The sequence below is a fragment of the Hyperoodon ampullatus genome (assembly GCF_949752795.1).
Source record: "Hyperoodon ampullatus genome assembly, chromosome: 12".
NCBI classification, from domain to species: Eukaryota; Metazoa; Chordata; class Mammalia; order Artiodactyla; family Ziphiidae; genus Hyperoodon; species Hyperoodon ampullatus.
The window spans coordinates 27539938-27557289 of NC_136925.1; positions in this window are offsets into that span (position 1 = coordinate 27539938).

The window sequence follows — 17352 nt, forward strand, 5'->3', positions numbered from 1 at the left end:
GCTTTGCTTTACTAGGCTCTATTTTTGTGTCTGTTAGAGATATTTCATAGTAAAGAAATGTAAAGAACATAAAGAGATATTAAGAGTTATCCTGGTGTCACCAGTGTTAAATATATTTAAAAATAAATTAAAAATAAATTAAAAATAAATAAAATAAATTAAAAAATAAATTAAAAATAAAATAAAAACAGAACTGAATGTCCGTTAATAAATCTAAATATATAGGGAGATTTAATATACAACAAAGTGATATATTAAAGCAGTGCAAAAAGAATGGCTTACTTAGTGATACTGGCATAAGTGGATATCTGTAATGTGGGGTGATAAGCAACTGGGGGAAAACCTGGTAAAATGTAAACCCTATCCATAATATTACTACACTTATGTGAAAAGATGTGCACACCAGGGTCATCAAGAAATAGAATGTATTATGGAGAATGATGATGGGAACATGGAAAAATTTGCCTCGAATCTCTTTGAATCCCTCTAATTATTTTATTTTTGCAAGAAAATGATATTATGAAGTAAAACCAAAAAAGCTTATCCCAATCTCCCAATTTAGGATTGATATATACACAGTACTGCATGTGAAATAGATGACTAATAAAAACCCTCTGTATAGCACAGGGAACTCTATTCAGTACTCTGCAATGACCTATATGGGAAAAGAATCTAAAAGAGATTTGATATATGTATGTGTGTAACGGATTCACTTTGCTGTACAGCAGAAACTAACACAACATTTTTAGCCAACTCTACTCCAATAAAAATTAATTAAAAAATAGTCAATTAAAAGAAAGAAAGCTCAAATGCAAGTACCTCTAAAAAAATAAACATTAAATTAGATGCAAATTAAAGTATGAACAAAACTGACATCACCTTCACTGTGCAAACACCTCCATCTAGGAATACCGGTGCAATATTCTCCATTTATCATGGACCATGTATAAATTATAATCCATCTGTTAGATGAGAAAACAAGATTTTTTTTTGGAGTATACTGTGATTTCTTGCACTTGGAGAACATTTTTCAAAAAAGTTATAAAATGACCTATCATTCTTGCAATTGGCTTCTTGGCCAAATACAGCAGGGTGCTTGTGTTGCCCACTTTGCAGAGACTGGGTACCTAACAATAAAGAACAGGAGAATGAAAAACCTTCCATAAGTACACTTCAAAGCAAATAAAAGTTATTTTGTGGGCTACACATTAGCAATTGCCTTTCTTTACAACCTCTGGAGAGCTCTTTAGCATCACGTGAATTAGGACTTTGGGCAAAGAGCCTGCTCAAAGTGAAACTGCTATGATAGTTACTCTTGAACATGGTACATTGCTTTTCCGTCCCCAGCGCCAGGCACTCCAGTAATGTGAGCAGTCAGGAAGCACCACTAAAAATATAGACAGTAAAAACTATGAGAGTTCCCTGGAGCAGATTAAAAAAAAAAAAAAATCATGTGCATTTTCTCTTTTTTAAAATACAATGTTAAAAAGGAAGAGAACCTCATCGGAACTCAGGATATCTCTTGCATTTCAGAGATTTATCGGTAAACACCACAGAGTTCTTGAACAAGGTGATTTCCTTACTACTTTGTTGTTACATTTACCATTTATGATAAGTTGGGGACACATTTCAGAACATGACTGTTTATTTCAATCAATTTCATAAGTGTATCTTGATTATAGAGGTGGAGAGCTGTGGAAAATAGCATTAATTTAAGCATGGGCCTGTGAGTTTGTAGTTAGTATAGTAAGTTAATATCTAGTTGGTATCATTCCATCATGTCTCTAGTGCTATCCACTAAGGACATATGTTAGAGGATGAGGTTAATAGGAGGGGGAGTTTTTAATTTACATATCCATTTTCATGAGTTTTCTCCCCAAAGAAAGATCTGTTCAGGTTTATGTCACAGTCCTGGACCGTTTCTAAATTAACAGTATTTTTTTAGTTTGTTTGCATATCCTGTCTTTCAATTGAAAGCTACTTCTGATGGCTGCAATTCACTTGCCATAAAACAAGTCTCCCTTAGTCACTTCCAAATTATTAATTCACTTTTGTAGAATATCACCTCTGTTTTGGGCCAAACCCTATGATTAACCCTGTGCTATGCCCCCGTCCCCTCATTTTGGACTACCTTCAAATCCAGTATTTGTTTTAGTGTAAATTCAAAATTCACATGAGAGATTCATCAAACAACCTCAGACTTAATTTCCAACACTCTTCTCTACAGGAACCCTGTCCATGGTTTTACCCTTGAAATTGCCAAGACCTGGGGCTTCCCTGGCTTGAAAACTATAAACTCTAGTAGCCATTCTTTTGCTATAACTTTCCAAGCTCATTTTTCCTTCCCAACCCCATGATCTTTAACCATGTAAAAATGTTATTTGTCTGTCTGTGTATCAGTTTCCTTTTTGCTTCATGTCCCTCCCAGACTTCTCAAGTATTGAACTTGTACAGTGAAGTGGTTAATTGTGTAGATTCTTCAGGGAGACAGCCTGGGTTTGAAATCTGACTCCAATATTTATTAGCTGTGTGACCCTGGGAAGACACTTAACTTTTCTGACCCTTATTTTCCTCATCTGTAAAACAGGGATTGTAAGAGCACATATCTTTTCTAAGAAAATTAATGTTTTAGATTTGTTTCATCTTTTATAAAGGAAAAAGCAGATCATTTATGAGTGTGAAAGTGGAGCAGGGAAATAAATTATTATATTATGAAAGTAGCATTTTTTCAGAAAGATAAAAATTCACCTTTTAAAATGCAAATTTTATCCTTCTAAATCCTTTCTCCTATATTTTAGTGAGACTCCATCCCAAGGGCCTCAACATGATTTTATATGAGTTAGCACAGACTTTATTGTTTTTAAAGGAACTACACTAATCACAACATTCAAAAAAAAAAATCTAGGTGTGTGCATTTAAAAGTTAATCCCCACCCTTGCCTCTCACGTCGTGTTTAGTTACCCCAACCTACACCAAAGGAAAAGGAAAGCGACCAGACTTAGATCATGACACTGAACACTGCCTTTCTGACAGCAGTGCTGTCATACCTTTGCCATCTCTCATGCATAGTCATGCAAGCAAACTGGCTCAAGTTCAAGACCTCCCGAGAAGGGGATCGCTCTCTCCAATTTCTCTCACGCCAGTTTAACCTTTGGCAAAGAAAAGCTCAGACAGTGCTTCAGAAAAGGAGGGTAGGTAGGAGAACAAAGACGATTTGAAAAATATATCTGAAAAATGGCAGTGCCTTTGTGTTTATCTGCTTTTCTCTCGAAGAGGATATTTTTCATAAGTCCTATCTCTACCTGAAGTATCACATGGCTACATGAAGCATTGTTTTCCCACTCCACCCACTCAGGCTGTCAAAGCAGCCTCACTGCAAGGAAGAGTAAGAGTGAGAAGTATTGTTTCAAAAACAGCAGTGTCTTGAAGTCTTCCTGGAAGAGAGTTCCTCCATAATTTTTGCACATCAAAGTGAATTCAGATGTCCATTTTTTTATCTAAAAAGTTAAACTCATCTTAAATTCTGATATTGAAATGCATTAAAGACTTTGAAGATTTAATTATGCTTTACTGTGGGGCATTTTTTATACCAAATCACAATTTTCAAACTGGAAATTCTGTTGCTCCCCTTTATTCCATGTGGAGTTTGCTTGATGAGGAAGCATGGGTTTATGCTGAAAGAAGCAGATAATCTCACTTCTTGACTCTACCAATGCCTAGTTGTGAGCTATGAATAAATTATATAACCTTTCTATGCCTTGTTCCCTCCCTTTATGAAATGAAGACTTGTTTTATTACCTTTGAATTTCACAAAGGAGTTATATTGTTTCAAATGTTTGCTTACAAAGGACTGTATATTGCTTTGCTGTTCTTGAAAAAAATAACAGCAGTTGAAGGCACAAGTTGTTCAGCCAAGAGGCTGTATCAATTATTTAAAAATCTTATCAAAAATCATTAACCATTTGATGTAACAAAAACTTGTACATTTATAAAATGGATGTGATTTTTTTGTCCTGCTCAGACATGTGGAGACAAATAGTGATGTTATATTTTAATACAAGCATATGTCAACAATTAATATCAAATTTTATATAATGCCATAATGTGAGAAAAAATCAGTATATTCACAAATTCATATCAAGCATTGTCTTCTGTATAAAAAGCAACTAAGCAATGACAATATCTAGGCTAAATATGTGTGAGACAAAATTTACAGAAGCCCATATTCAGGAAGTTAAGCATGAGAATTTTTACCAAAATCATTAGCCATGTTCAGTAGACTTGTGTATGCATGTAACTTTGAAGGAATGAATGTGAAACAAGGAATCCAATAAGTATCTATAAGGAAATGTATTTTAAAATTTTAAAAATCATGCAAGAATTTACTTGACAATACCTGTAGCTTTTCCCCATATCTTTAGCTATGCTAAAGCCTAAATCATATTCTACAGACCATCAAAAAAGGACATTTCAGGATGTCTCACCCAATGTTTATTAGATTCATTTTCAATAAGTTCTTCTTAAACTTTAAAATCAACTTCCTTGTGCTATATTTATTCAGAATTGGTGGTGAGCTAGTTTCTCACATGTAACAGTCCCTAACTATTTCATTCAAATTTGCTCTTTTACTTGCTAAGACTCATATTCTGTCACACTTCACCACACTGGTGCTTCTCCATTTTTGCACATGGACTTTTCTTCTTTCTGTTTGTACACTGAAGTTATATCTCAGCTATTAAGTATGCTATTTTGGTATTAAAATTTATTTTAAGAAAGATATCTGGATAATATGACACATAAAGTATATGACTGAACTAATAGATAATTGAACAACTAAAATTACTTTCTTAAAGTTCAAAAAAACTACTCCTAGGGAACACTGGCCAGTTTCTGTCTTGCTGTCTGGGTCCTCCTGAGATCAGCCCTATTGGATCTCAGTATCAATATAATCCTCCCTTTTGTATCAGTTCTCTTGGGATTGTTACTCTGAGGGGCCCCTCAGCAGTCCCCAGGCCACTTTCTCAAACCTCATTAAGTCCGTGAGAACTCTGGGCACCTTATATCACAGGAAGCTAACGGAAGCACATTCACAGGAGCCTTCAGCTCATCACAAAAATACAGGAATAACTACAAATGTGTTTTATTGTTAACTTTGAATCCATTTTCGTTATTGAATAGGTAGGTCAGAGATGTGTAATTGGTTTCAACTCACAGGCAATGCTGATTTGCTAGTAGTTACTTGGAGGAGTTCTGTGTAGAGGAAACTTATAGGTAAAGAGTATCCTTATTCATGTTACCCCTGAGCCAAGTGTGGTGTAATTGTTAGATATTATTGTCCTCGGCATAAGAAACCCAGGTGTGACCAGGATACTACTTCGCCTGGGTAGGCAATGTCCTTTCTTCTAATTCTACAAGTCCATTTCCCATGCTGCACCTAAAATGGCCACATCACACCAAACATTTTCTTGCCCCAGCCTCATCTTCAAATCACAGTGTCTTTACAATCAGTTTGAACTCATTCAGAATTCAGTCTTTAAATTACAAACATTTGCTGCTTCAAACATACACTCTTCCTGACTCTATTACCACTGTTCTAGTTAGTTCTCTGCCTCATTGCTATTGTACAAATCTGTGCAAATGCTGGAAAATCAGAATCTTGCTTATTTTTTTAATAGTTATTTATTTGGTTGCACCGGTCCTTAGTTGTGGCAGGCGGGCTCCTTAGTTGAGGCTCACGGGCTCCTTAGTTGCTGCTCGCGAGCTCCTTAGTTGTGGCATGTGAAATCTTAGTTATGGCATGAATGCAGGATCTAGTTCCCCAACCAGGGATCGAACCCAGGCCCCCTGCATTGGAAGCACGGATTCTTAATCACTGGACTAACAGGGAAGTCCCTGTTTTTTAATGCAAATAAGTTCTCCTAGGGCCTTCTTCAAAATAGTTTTTACAAAATGCTTTTTGACTATATATGCTTTGTTCTGTATGATAAAAAGTTTTATAAACTTCCCAACTTATTATTATATTGAGTGACTACTGTATGACTTATACCATTTATACTTTAGTCTGAGTGGTGCCTGGCAGTTGTTCCCCAAATTTATGTAGCCACACTTTCCTTTATTATTATTATTTTTTTGTTTCCTCTGATCAAACATTCTCCCTGGACTTGAGGATTTAAAGTGCTTCCCTTGAAAGAAAATACTGCTCTAGGAGGTTTGTATAGCATTTCCTGCTTAGTATAACAGGAAATATGTTGTATTCCCATTGAATACAGTAATGTACAAATTTGAAAAATGTTTTGTAATCATTTTAATCACCAGCATATTAGAAAAAATGATTTTCCTATCTCCTTTAATATGACAATGACCTTACTTTTAAGAAGTGTGTCACTGAACAAAAACAAGATACTGACACAACAGAATGTGATTAAAGAAGGGAGAAGAGACTCAAACGTGGAGTTTCATAGTCCATAAAAGAAGACTCATAACCACCTATTACAGTAAACAAATAAGCAAACAAAAACTTGCAAATCGATAGACGTGTTTTTATTTTTAATATTTCACACTTAAGCAGAGTCATTCAAGATACATCAGGGGGAAGCAACACAATATACAGAAACATGCCATTTCAATGAAACCTTGTAGTATTAAATTGGAAAAAAACAAAAAGAAAGAAATAGCTATATGTGAAAGAGACAGTTGGAGATTTGAAAGAAATGTTTTACTTCCACCCATAAGTAGAGGATAGTAGTGGCTCCATTGTTAAAGTATTTTCCTTTTCATCACCTGCAAAGCCTTGTACCCAAGTGGAACACAAAATAGTGTGTTAGGCCTGTCCAGCTTTCACAATCACAGATTATTTAGGGTGGCTGAGAAGATGTGCTACCTGTGATGATGGTTGAACACTATGCTACAATAATTTCACAGTGCAACTAACTTACATATGTAATAAATACAATATGTGCAATAAATCCATACTTTTTCCCCAAAGCAATAATCTGCTCCCAAAATTTACTTGACTTAGCAGATATCACTTTGCTCCTGTGATATGAAATACTATGAAATTACAATGAAATTACAAGTCTATATTATAAAGAGTTATGAAATTAAAGTGAAATTACAAGTCTATGAAATTACAAGTCTATATTATAAAGAGTTCTGATAACTTTGCTGGGAAAACCAAAATCAGACAGTTGTGTTAAAAATATGAATAGCCTTTGTTGCTTGGACTAACTTAAAGCGTTTGTAATACAGCACCTTAAATGGTAAATGAGGTGTACAAAGGATGAGGGTGAGTTACACAATGAGCATGAAAGTTACGACAAGGTAACCCAGTAGATGACATAAGAAGAGACACTGGCAAAAGATACAGGGGTCTCCTGATTACTCATAGAGAAGAAAGAAATAGTTTTGAAATTCATATAATTACTAAATATAATTTTCCCATAATTTTTCAGCATTGTTTCTTACAATCTTTTCAAATATGTGAAACATTGTTTCAGGAAAAAAGATGCAATTAAGTACAGATACTTTGATATAAAGGCTGTATTAATATAACACATGAATAAATATTTTAAATTATAACTAAGAAGAAACCAATGCTATAAACTCATACATACTTTTAACAATGTAAATAACACTCCCTTTTTAATTAATATCTTTAGTAATTTATAGCCTAGAGAGGCTTTTCAAAGTTTCAACAAAAGCTTTGAAAGTGACTGTGCTTATTGCTTTATTTGTCAAAAGATGTCCTCAGTCAAACTACATACACCCTAAATGCCCCCATTCTTTTCAAAGCTTACTTGTGTGTAAGCCTTCATTTTCTTCCTGTCAGCCTCTCTGATTGCACACATGTTTTGGTTTGTTTTTAGATTTTGTAAAAAACAATTAGGCATCAGTCACAAGGCTAGTTTTACAAGCCTTTTGTTCCTGCCTGTATTCAAAACTGAAGAAACATATCAGCAAACTTTCCTCATCATTCTATAAGGAGCACAAAATTTCAAAGTGTTAGTGACAACATGTTATCTGTTAGTCAAACAATTCCATGATACCAGTAAAGCAGGTATTGATATAAATAATGAAACTGAAGCCCATATCGATTAAATAACATCTCAGGTCTTCAGCCATCTATTGGTAAAGGCAGGACTGAACACGATATATTGTTTGTTTTGTTTTTCAAGTAAAGTGAAAGTTTATTGTAAATAGGTACAAACCTACATGAACAGCAGGCAAGTTCACAGACGTTCTTGGGTCTGATATAATAGCCTGGGTCACATGGAGACTTTGGAAATTTGGAACACACAATTACTCTCTGTGTACATCAGTGATTTCTTTGCACCCCATTTTTCTCTGTCGCTTGGGGGCTATATGGTCCCTCACATCCCTGCTTCTATTTTCCCTCTAGTGAATGTCCCTGGAAAGAATCCAAGATTTGTTTTTGCAAATTATACAAATTATTATCTTTTAAATTATTACCAGCTATATCAGTATCATATACTATTCAGCAAAATTATTATAATGGTTTATCACAATGCTTCTATTGCATTGGTTTATGAATAACTTGGGAGTTTGGACATTATGTACAATGTTCTCAGAAAGGACAAGCTTCATCTTACCCTATATGTAAAATTTTGAGCCATGATCTATAGCACATCGATTAGAAGCCCAAGCTCTGAAGTCAGTCCTACCATTACTATGAACTTAAGTCACCTGGCCTCTCTGAATTTAGTTTCCACATCCGTGGAAATTCATTAATCAGGAGAGTCATGTCAACTGATGTAAAGAATTTAACACATGTCCCAGACCATAATGATTACCCAATACATATTGATTCTCTTATTACTGGTATTATCTTTCTAATTGAATTTTATCTTTATGCTTCATAAACTCTCCAGTCCTCCAAAATCCCCTCCATTCCCACCATTAGAAATTTCATAGCTCTGGGTAATATACTAGCTCTAACTTAAAGAAATCGAGAGATACTCCCTCTGTCAAGTTTTCAAAACATTAAATTTCTTACCAACAAAATATTTTCATTCTGTATAATGGCTTACTGAAATGCATAATACTCTGGCTTATTTTTAGGAGTTCAATTATGTAAGACCTATATATATTTCTAATATATTTATCAGAAGCACAGATAAAGCAAATTGCTTATATGTCGGGCTATCTTTGGAAGATTTATCAGTTTGAGATTTACAGAGTTTGAGTTTTGGCCAAGTACAATTCACAGAGACTTTCTAGCTTGAGTTTTTCTAAAATGATACCTAAGGTCTTCCTTTGATATTCCCATTCACTTAAATGTATCCCTCCATGCCAAAGGCTACATATGTTCTTTTATGTGTATAAACCAAATAATGTCATATAAAACATAATCTCTTCAAAATTTTCTCCAGACACTTGGCATAGTACTTACAACTAATCATGTAAAGGGTAGGCCTGAAGTAAGTGGTCAGGTGGTCTCACTATTCAGACACTAACTTATATTTTACCTATTTTTGTATAAATCTTCAGTACACAAGGAGAATCTATGTCATTGGTATACAATGATTCTAAATTTTGGAGGTAGACCTTGCAGCCAACTTTTCCTTGGCCTTAGGTAAATTATTTAACATCTCTGAGTCTCTGTTTTCTTATTTATAAAATATATATGGTATGTGTATATACAAGGATGTATGTACGTGATGCATATATACACACATATATTTGAAAAATACATACCAAGTTTGATATACATGTATAGACACATATTTTATATATATCAAATGTTTATGCAGTACATATACATGTATCAAATATATGTATATATGTAAAATGTATATATGTGTATAAATATTTAAATATAGATGCATATAACATTTTATACAAAATATATGCATGTGTGGATATGTATGTGGATATGTGTGTATATATTTATTTATGTGTACATATGTACGTATATATATGTGCGTATACACACACAAAGTCTTGTTATAAGTAAAGTGTGAGTATAGAAACTGACAAATATCCTGAAAACTGATATGTGTTATTTGTTTTACCATATTTGTAACATCACATACTCTAAAAGCCTTAGCACTGTGAGGACTTTAGTACAAGCCCTTCCCTTTACCTGGAATACTCTTGCCCCAGATATCGCCTTGCTCTGCCTCTCACAATCAGTTCTCTGAGCTGACATCACCTCCTCAGAGAGTGCTTGCCTGAGTACACTGTCGAAAATTGCAAACCCATCACTCTATCCCTGTAACATGAGTTTCTTTTTTGGTCAAAATTCATCATTGCCTGACATTATATCATGTCTTTTGTTTATTGTACAGATCACTGGTAAGTGTAGGGAACGGACCTTTTCCTGCTTGACACATTGCCAAGAGTAGAACAGTTGGAAGAGAGCCGAGTGCCTAGCAGGTCCTTAATTTAAAAAAATGTTAAATGAATGTTGGCTTTCTGGAATGAGGATAAAATTGTAAAATTGAACTACCATTGATGTTAGAAGCAAAATCAAAGTGTGTGGGGTGTGTGTGTGTAGGATGTGTATCGCACAAATGTAAACAAATGTATATTTCCTGATTTACAAACAAGATTTATTTACACATAAGAAAATGTACTCATGGTATGTGCAAAATTTGATGGGCTTTTGACACATCTTTTCAACCATAAGATCACCACCGCGTCTAAGATGCAAGACTTCTCTCAGCCTAAAAAGTTTTGTTATGCACCTTTTGCAATTAACACTCACCATTCCCTGACCTAGTTAGTTAACACTGATCTTATTCTATCAATTTAGATTATTTTGACTGTTCTAAAATTTCATATAAATACAATCATACCATACGTACTGTACTCTCTGAAAGCTGATCTTTTTTTACTCATAAAAATGCTTTTTTTTCAGTGCGTGATTAATACTTGGTGATGCCTGTAACAGTATTTTGTTCCTTTTTATTGATGAGTAGTATTTCATTATGTGGAGTGTACCACAATATATTGTCATTTCATGATGGACATTTGGATTGTCTTCCCCTTTTGGTTATTATGAATAAAGCTGTGAAGAACATGAGTATCTTTGTAGACATATATTTTTTATTTATGGAATTCCTGAGCGAATGTAGGTGGGTACTAAATTTTATAAGAAACTGCCAAACTGTTTTCCAAAGTAGTCTTAACATTTTTGTACCTCCATGAGCCATATATGAGAATTGCAGTTTCCCTAGATCCTCAGAAACACTTGGTATTGTTAATCTATTTAACTGACCATTCTAATGTGTGTGACATGCTGTTTTATGTCATATTGTGGTTTAAGTATGTATATCCGTAATGGCTAATCTTTCCATGTAATTATTTGTCATAATATATCTTCTTTTTGGAAGGTATTATTCAAGTATTATATCTTTTTTCTTATTTTGGTGGTTTTTCTTTTAATTATGGGACTATACGATTTCTAAAAATATTTTAAACCCGAAATCTTGTCAGACAAACATATTGAGAACACTTTTGCAAACCTGTGTTTTACCTTTCAATTTTTAAGAGACTTCCTTTAAAAAACAAAATATTTAAATATTCATGAAATCCAATTTATCAATTTTTCTTTTATAGTCCTTGTGTTTTGATTATTTACAAATCTCGGCATACCTTAAGGTTGTAAAATTTTGTATTTTTCTCTATGTTTTAGATTTTACATTTATTTATTTTTTATTTTGTTTTCTATTGAAGTATAGAAGGAACCTCTCTACTGTTTTTCATAGTGGCTGCACCAGTTCACATTCCCACCAACATTGCACAAGTGTTCCTTTTTCTTCACATCCTCTCCAACGCTTGTTATTTCTTGTCTTTTTGATAATAGAATCATAGACTTTTATATTTACAAACTTATTTGCCATTTCCAGTCCTATAAATCTGAGTTTCCATTTATTTTTAAAATTTCTTTAATATCACTTTATTACAAAGAAAATCCTTTGTAATTTGAAGTAGGGGAGACCTAATAGTAGTGAAACATTTCCTTATTCATTTATCTGAAAAAGTTCCTATTTTACCCTTATTTCTACTGAACATATATCTGTATTGACAGGGTTTTTTTTTTTTTTTTCAGTTCTTTAATGATATCCTCCCATATCCATTTGTCTTCTATTGAATTTGATATACGATGAAGTATTACATTTTTTCTTTTAATGTAATAGTTTTCCTTTGTAGCTGTTTTCAGTAATTTCTTCTAACTTCTGATTTTAGCAGTTGATTATGATGGGTCTAGATGCAAGTTTCTTTGTATTTATTCTGCCCAACATTTATTGAGCATTTTGAATGTGTAAGTTCATGTTTTTCATCAAAGTTGGCCATTATTTCTTCAAATATTTTTCTGCACCATCTTTATTCTCTTTTCCTTCTGAGAAGAGAGTAATTACACATAAGGTCAAATTTTTAATCTTGTTCCACAGGTCCCTCAGACTCCTTAAATTTTTATTTTATTTTTGTTTCTCTGTGTTTTTCAAATTCATTGGTTTCTATTAGATTATCTTTAAATTTATTGACCTTTCCTTCTTCCATTGTTATGTTATTGTTAAGCTCATCCATGAAATTTTCATTTCAGTTATTGTACATTTTGCTTCTCAAATTTCCACTTTGCCCTTTTCTACAGATCCCATTTCTTTGCTGAATTTCTCTGTTTACTCATCAGGTCCATATTTTCCTTTGAGTTTTCCAACATGTTTTCCCCTCAATATATTTTAAAGTTTTGTTTGCTAAATCTGATTTGAGATTACTTTAAAGTCAATTTCTGCTCTTTGCTTGTTCATGGGTCACACTCACACTTTTTTCTTTCCTTTGTTCTTTTTTTCAACATCTAGTAATTTGTGGGGGATGCTGCAAACTTGACATTGTCAATAATATGTTATATAGACCATGGTTTGCTATCTATCTTTAAAGAGTATTGCCTTTTTCCCCCATGTAGGTGTTTCTATTATTGGTTGATCATCTTACACTTGTGTAGGCTTACTTTTAACACATTGTTTGGGTAGACCTGTAGAAAATACCAGGTGTTTATCAAGCTTCTCTAACTTTATAGGACACGTCCTCAAATCTGTCTTTCCTATGGATCTTGTTAGGTTAATTTTTAGGTTTTTTTTTTTTTTTAATGGCAGATCTAGATTAGAACTTACTCTAAGGAGTAGTCTTTAGTCCTAATGATGATCTTTCTATTGCCTTAGCATACTGGGGTATTCACTCTCTCTCTTTCTGGAACAGAACTCCGATATCTTTCAGCATGATGAAATTTTAGCATCTCTCTTCTGTTCTCATCTCTATAATAGCTGAGTCTCTCTCAGTACATGTGCAGCCTACCTTTCAGTTAAGAACTCAAAGATAAATTCTTCACAGTCTAACCCTCTCAACTCCCTCTATCTGGTGCCCTGACTTCACATATCTTATAATTCAGCTGCTTCAAATACTACAAGTTTTAGTCTCTGCTTTCTCAGCTCAGAGGGATCATGGTGCTTTTCTTGGGCTCAAGTTCTCTGCAAAAAATTGGAAAATTGTGCTAAGGTACAAAGATGCAAGGATTTTGTGCCTCAGCTTGTGTTTCCCCTTTTTCAGAAATTCCAGTCTCAAGTTGCCTATTATTCAATGCCTGAAAACAATTGTCTTATTGATTGATTGATAGAATGACTAATTTTATACCTGTTATCCTTCACTGTTTGGTAGATGAAGCTTCCATTAAACATGTTAATTTCTCAAAATTATTAATGTTTTCATTGTATAGCACTAAAAGACTAATAGACAGTAAACTAATAAACAATCATGTAATACTCAAGTTATATATACATCTATAAAAGAAGCATAACTTTTTAACATAAAATAATTTATTTCATTTTGACTTGAAATAGTCTACTAGAGAATTTACTTACTTCTACTAATTTTATTTATAGAAAATGCTATAGATGTTACCCAGAATTATTTGAAATTATAAGTGATAACAAAAAAAATCATGTAAATACTGACAAAATTAAATAATTAAAATTGTTTCACTATATATGCCTATAGCAATTCTCCACTATATAGTGTCCAGCATTGTAATCAAAAGGGGAGATTGTAAACAAGTTTGTAGTTTGCTCTTTACCAATTATAAAAGAAGTGTTAATTCTTTGTTATTTTTGTGCAGAGACAAATTTAATTTGAGTACTTGATAAAATAGATATCTATTATAAACAATTCTTTTGCATTATTTTAGTATTGTGTCCTGCTAAGATTTGATATGAAAAATTCTTCAAATGATCACTGAAATATTTTTTAATTATATAAGAAGTTGTACAGTTAGTATTATTCTTATTTCTCAAATTAAAAACTCACTACAGTAATTAGTAGAATAAGACATTTGGAAACCGCAGTCACATAAATTCTAGACCTGTTCTCAATTTAATATTTATATTTAATCAATAATTAGTAAGCACTAACCTTTGGTGCTTGCAACAAAGTAGTCAGCAATAGTGGTACCATCCCCTTCATGGACTTATAGTTTAGCAGGATATTTACTTCTGAGTCTTAATATGGGTCAGGCAGACATTGTTCAAAATTATGTGTGTATGTATATATATTTTCATCTAATTCTCATGTTAACTCTTTAAAATCTGTATCATCATTATTTTATAGATGAAGAAATAGAGGTATATTCTACAAGTGTCATACCATAACACTGCTTGTTATTTTTGAAACAAAAGCTTGGCTCTTATAAAACACTGTAGAGCACTTTTTGTATTATAAACTACTAACTCAAAATCATTACTGTGCAGTTCTTTGGCACTGAAGGGCATGCACCTTCAAAATGACATAAGGGAAACTACAGAGAAAAGGGAAATCACATTGAATTTAATCCACTTGACCCAATAATATTGCCTGTCCTCTCACCATATCTCACCTTTCCAATTTTTAACAGTCAGTTACTTCCAATTTTATCTTTTCTCCACATTAAATTTTGAGCTACAGTGAAAAACTTTTGCTAAAAGTGAAGCTGGGGTCATTTTCTCCTTCTCCTCTCCATATCTATGTTAAGCAAAAAAACAAATTCAGACAAAGATAGGTACAGTTACACTCTATCCCCTTTCCCCCTCTCCTACCCTATTCCCAGCTACATGCACTCTTCTTCCTATAACTCACCTCCATGCTCTGGAAGCCACCTTTCTTCTGTTGTGAGCTAGGTTTACATAGAAGACTTCATTATAATGCAGTCTAAAGTGCCTCAGACTACCATCCTCAACCAACTCAATCTCTCTATGTCCCAACAGATTAAAGATCATGTCACCTTGAACCTTAATTTTTGTTTGTCTCCACTGAAAAATACTTGTTTGTTGATGAATCATTTTCAAGCACTTTACTTCTATCTGTGGAAAACCTATATTTATTTTGTAACTTAAAGTGTGACAGGAAAGCAAATGGAAATGACCCAATAAGTAGCCTATTTTCCTGCTTTTGGTACATACACACTTTCTCACACACAAACACAAGCCTAGATGCACGTACATCCACTCCCCAGAGACTTTGGTGTATCCAGATTTGTAGCTGAAGCCAAGGACTTTGGGAGGAAGCCCCTTTGATTATCCACATGGACCTCCTGCCATGTTTTCCCAGTCACCAGCTGTCTGGCCCTCTGGCAATCCCAGTCTTTTGCTCTTCCCTGGAGCACTTCACGTGGCCACTGTGATCCTCTCAGCTGTCTCTGATTTTAATCCCCCCTTTGCTCGGGGTCTTAGAGCTTTTTGCTTCTTCCAGTTATTTCCAGTTTGAAATTTAAATTTACTCCCTTGTTCTTCCATCCAGAAGTGCTTGAAATGTGATTGAAATGTGAAAAGTGATTGAAATGAAATACACGTTATTTCATTTATTTTACTAAATATTTTCTTAACAACCTTGTCATATTGACGTTGTGCAAACACAGTGACACCTACATGTGTACATCTTTTGAACACTATGTATCTACTTAGAGCCCATGGACTATCCATGAATGAAATCGACTTGCTCATATTTAAACTCAGGTACAACGAGTTACTTTGAGAGCAAGATTCAGTGTTCAATCTGATTTGGATCAAGAAGTCTCAATTATTTCACTCCCAAGCCAGATCCTTCCCCCTCATGTGTCTCTTGTCAGTAGCTCAGTCATACTGCTCTTGGTAATATACTCCCCTTTCTCATAATTTCAGGGTTTATCTGCCACATGTCACAGGAATGGCTTATCATCTGATACAGTCTAATACTTTTAGTACATTTAATAAACATGATGCCTAATAATAATTAAGAAAAGCCAGCACTTAAACCTGGTTGTATCTGATTTTAAAGGCCAGCCTACATTCTATTTAATGCTAAAGAAAAGGGCATATATACTTAACACTGTAAATTTGCAGTAGTGTTGAACAAACCTCCCATGTTTTGTGAAGAAACCAAAAATCACTGTGTGTCATCCACTGCTTTCTTCTCAGTGGAATCCTAAATAATGCTTTAAAACAGTTAACTTACAAAGTGGTTGCACTAGATATACGGGGAAGACGACTTTTACTTCTTTTTGCTCTCTATTGGCCTAATTATTGGTTTCAACAAGTAAAGGATAACTTTTCATTTTAATTCCTTCTAAGGGTATAATTCACAGTTTTATTTCTCTTTTAACTTTACATATATTTCCTACTAACATCACCCCCAGTGACAATAGCCCAAGCCAGCCCTGTCTGCTTACAGTTTCATGCGGGTTAAAAGAGGGTCTGGGTAAGACTGAATAGTTTCATCAGCTCATTCTCACTCCTAGGAAACTCAAATGTCATGGTTTGCTGAAGGCAGGTCAGTCATATAACTGTGGTATAAAAATGATAACATATTTTAATGTGTAAATAAAGAATGCCATATGGATTTCTAGATGACTTGATTCATTTGCTTTAATGAAGAGCTAATATATATATATATATATATATATATATATATATATATTACAATATCCTAAACTCTCCTAGATATTGATTTGAGCAGTTTTCCTATAAATCCATCCCACCACCAACAAAAAGTCTCTCAATGTTCAGTTTCCCTTAGGCTTTGCAACTGGGAACATAATTCTCTTGAAGTATAACCACTGCATCCTATCCTAATGTCAACAGGAAGAAGAGCTTACTCTTAGAGAAATGGTAAATATAGTCCCTTGTTCATAATACCCACTTCAAAACAGGGACCAGGAGGTCAAAACATTACAGCATGTTTGTTTAAATGTCTTCAGTTCCAATAGCTAAGCCACTTCACTTCTCTTCCCAAGAGTCCACAGTCCAAAATTTCAGGGAGAAAGGAAGAAAATGCACTGAAAAACCCAGTCACCTCTTGCAATGAAAATCTTTCCCTAGTCCAACCAAA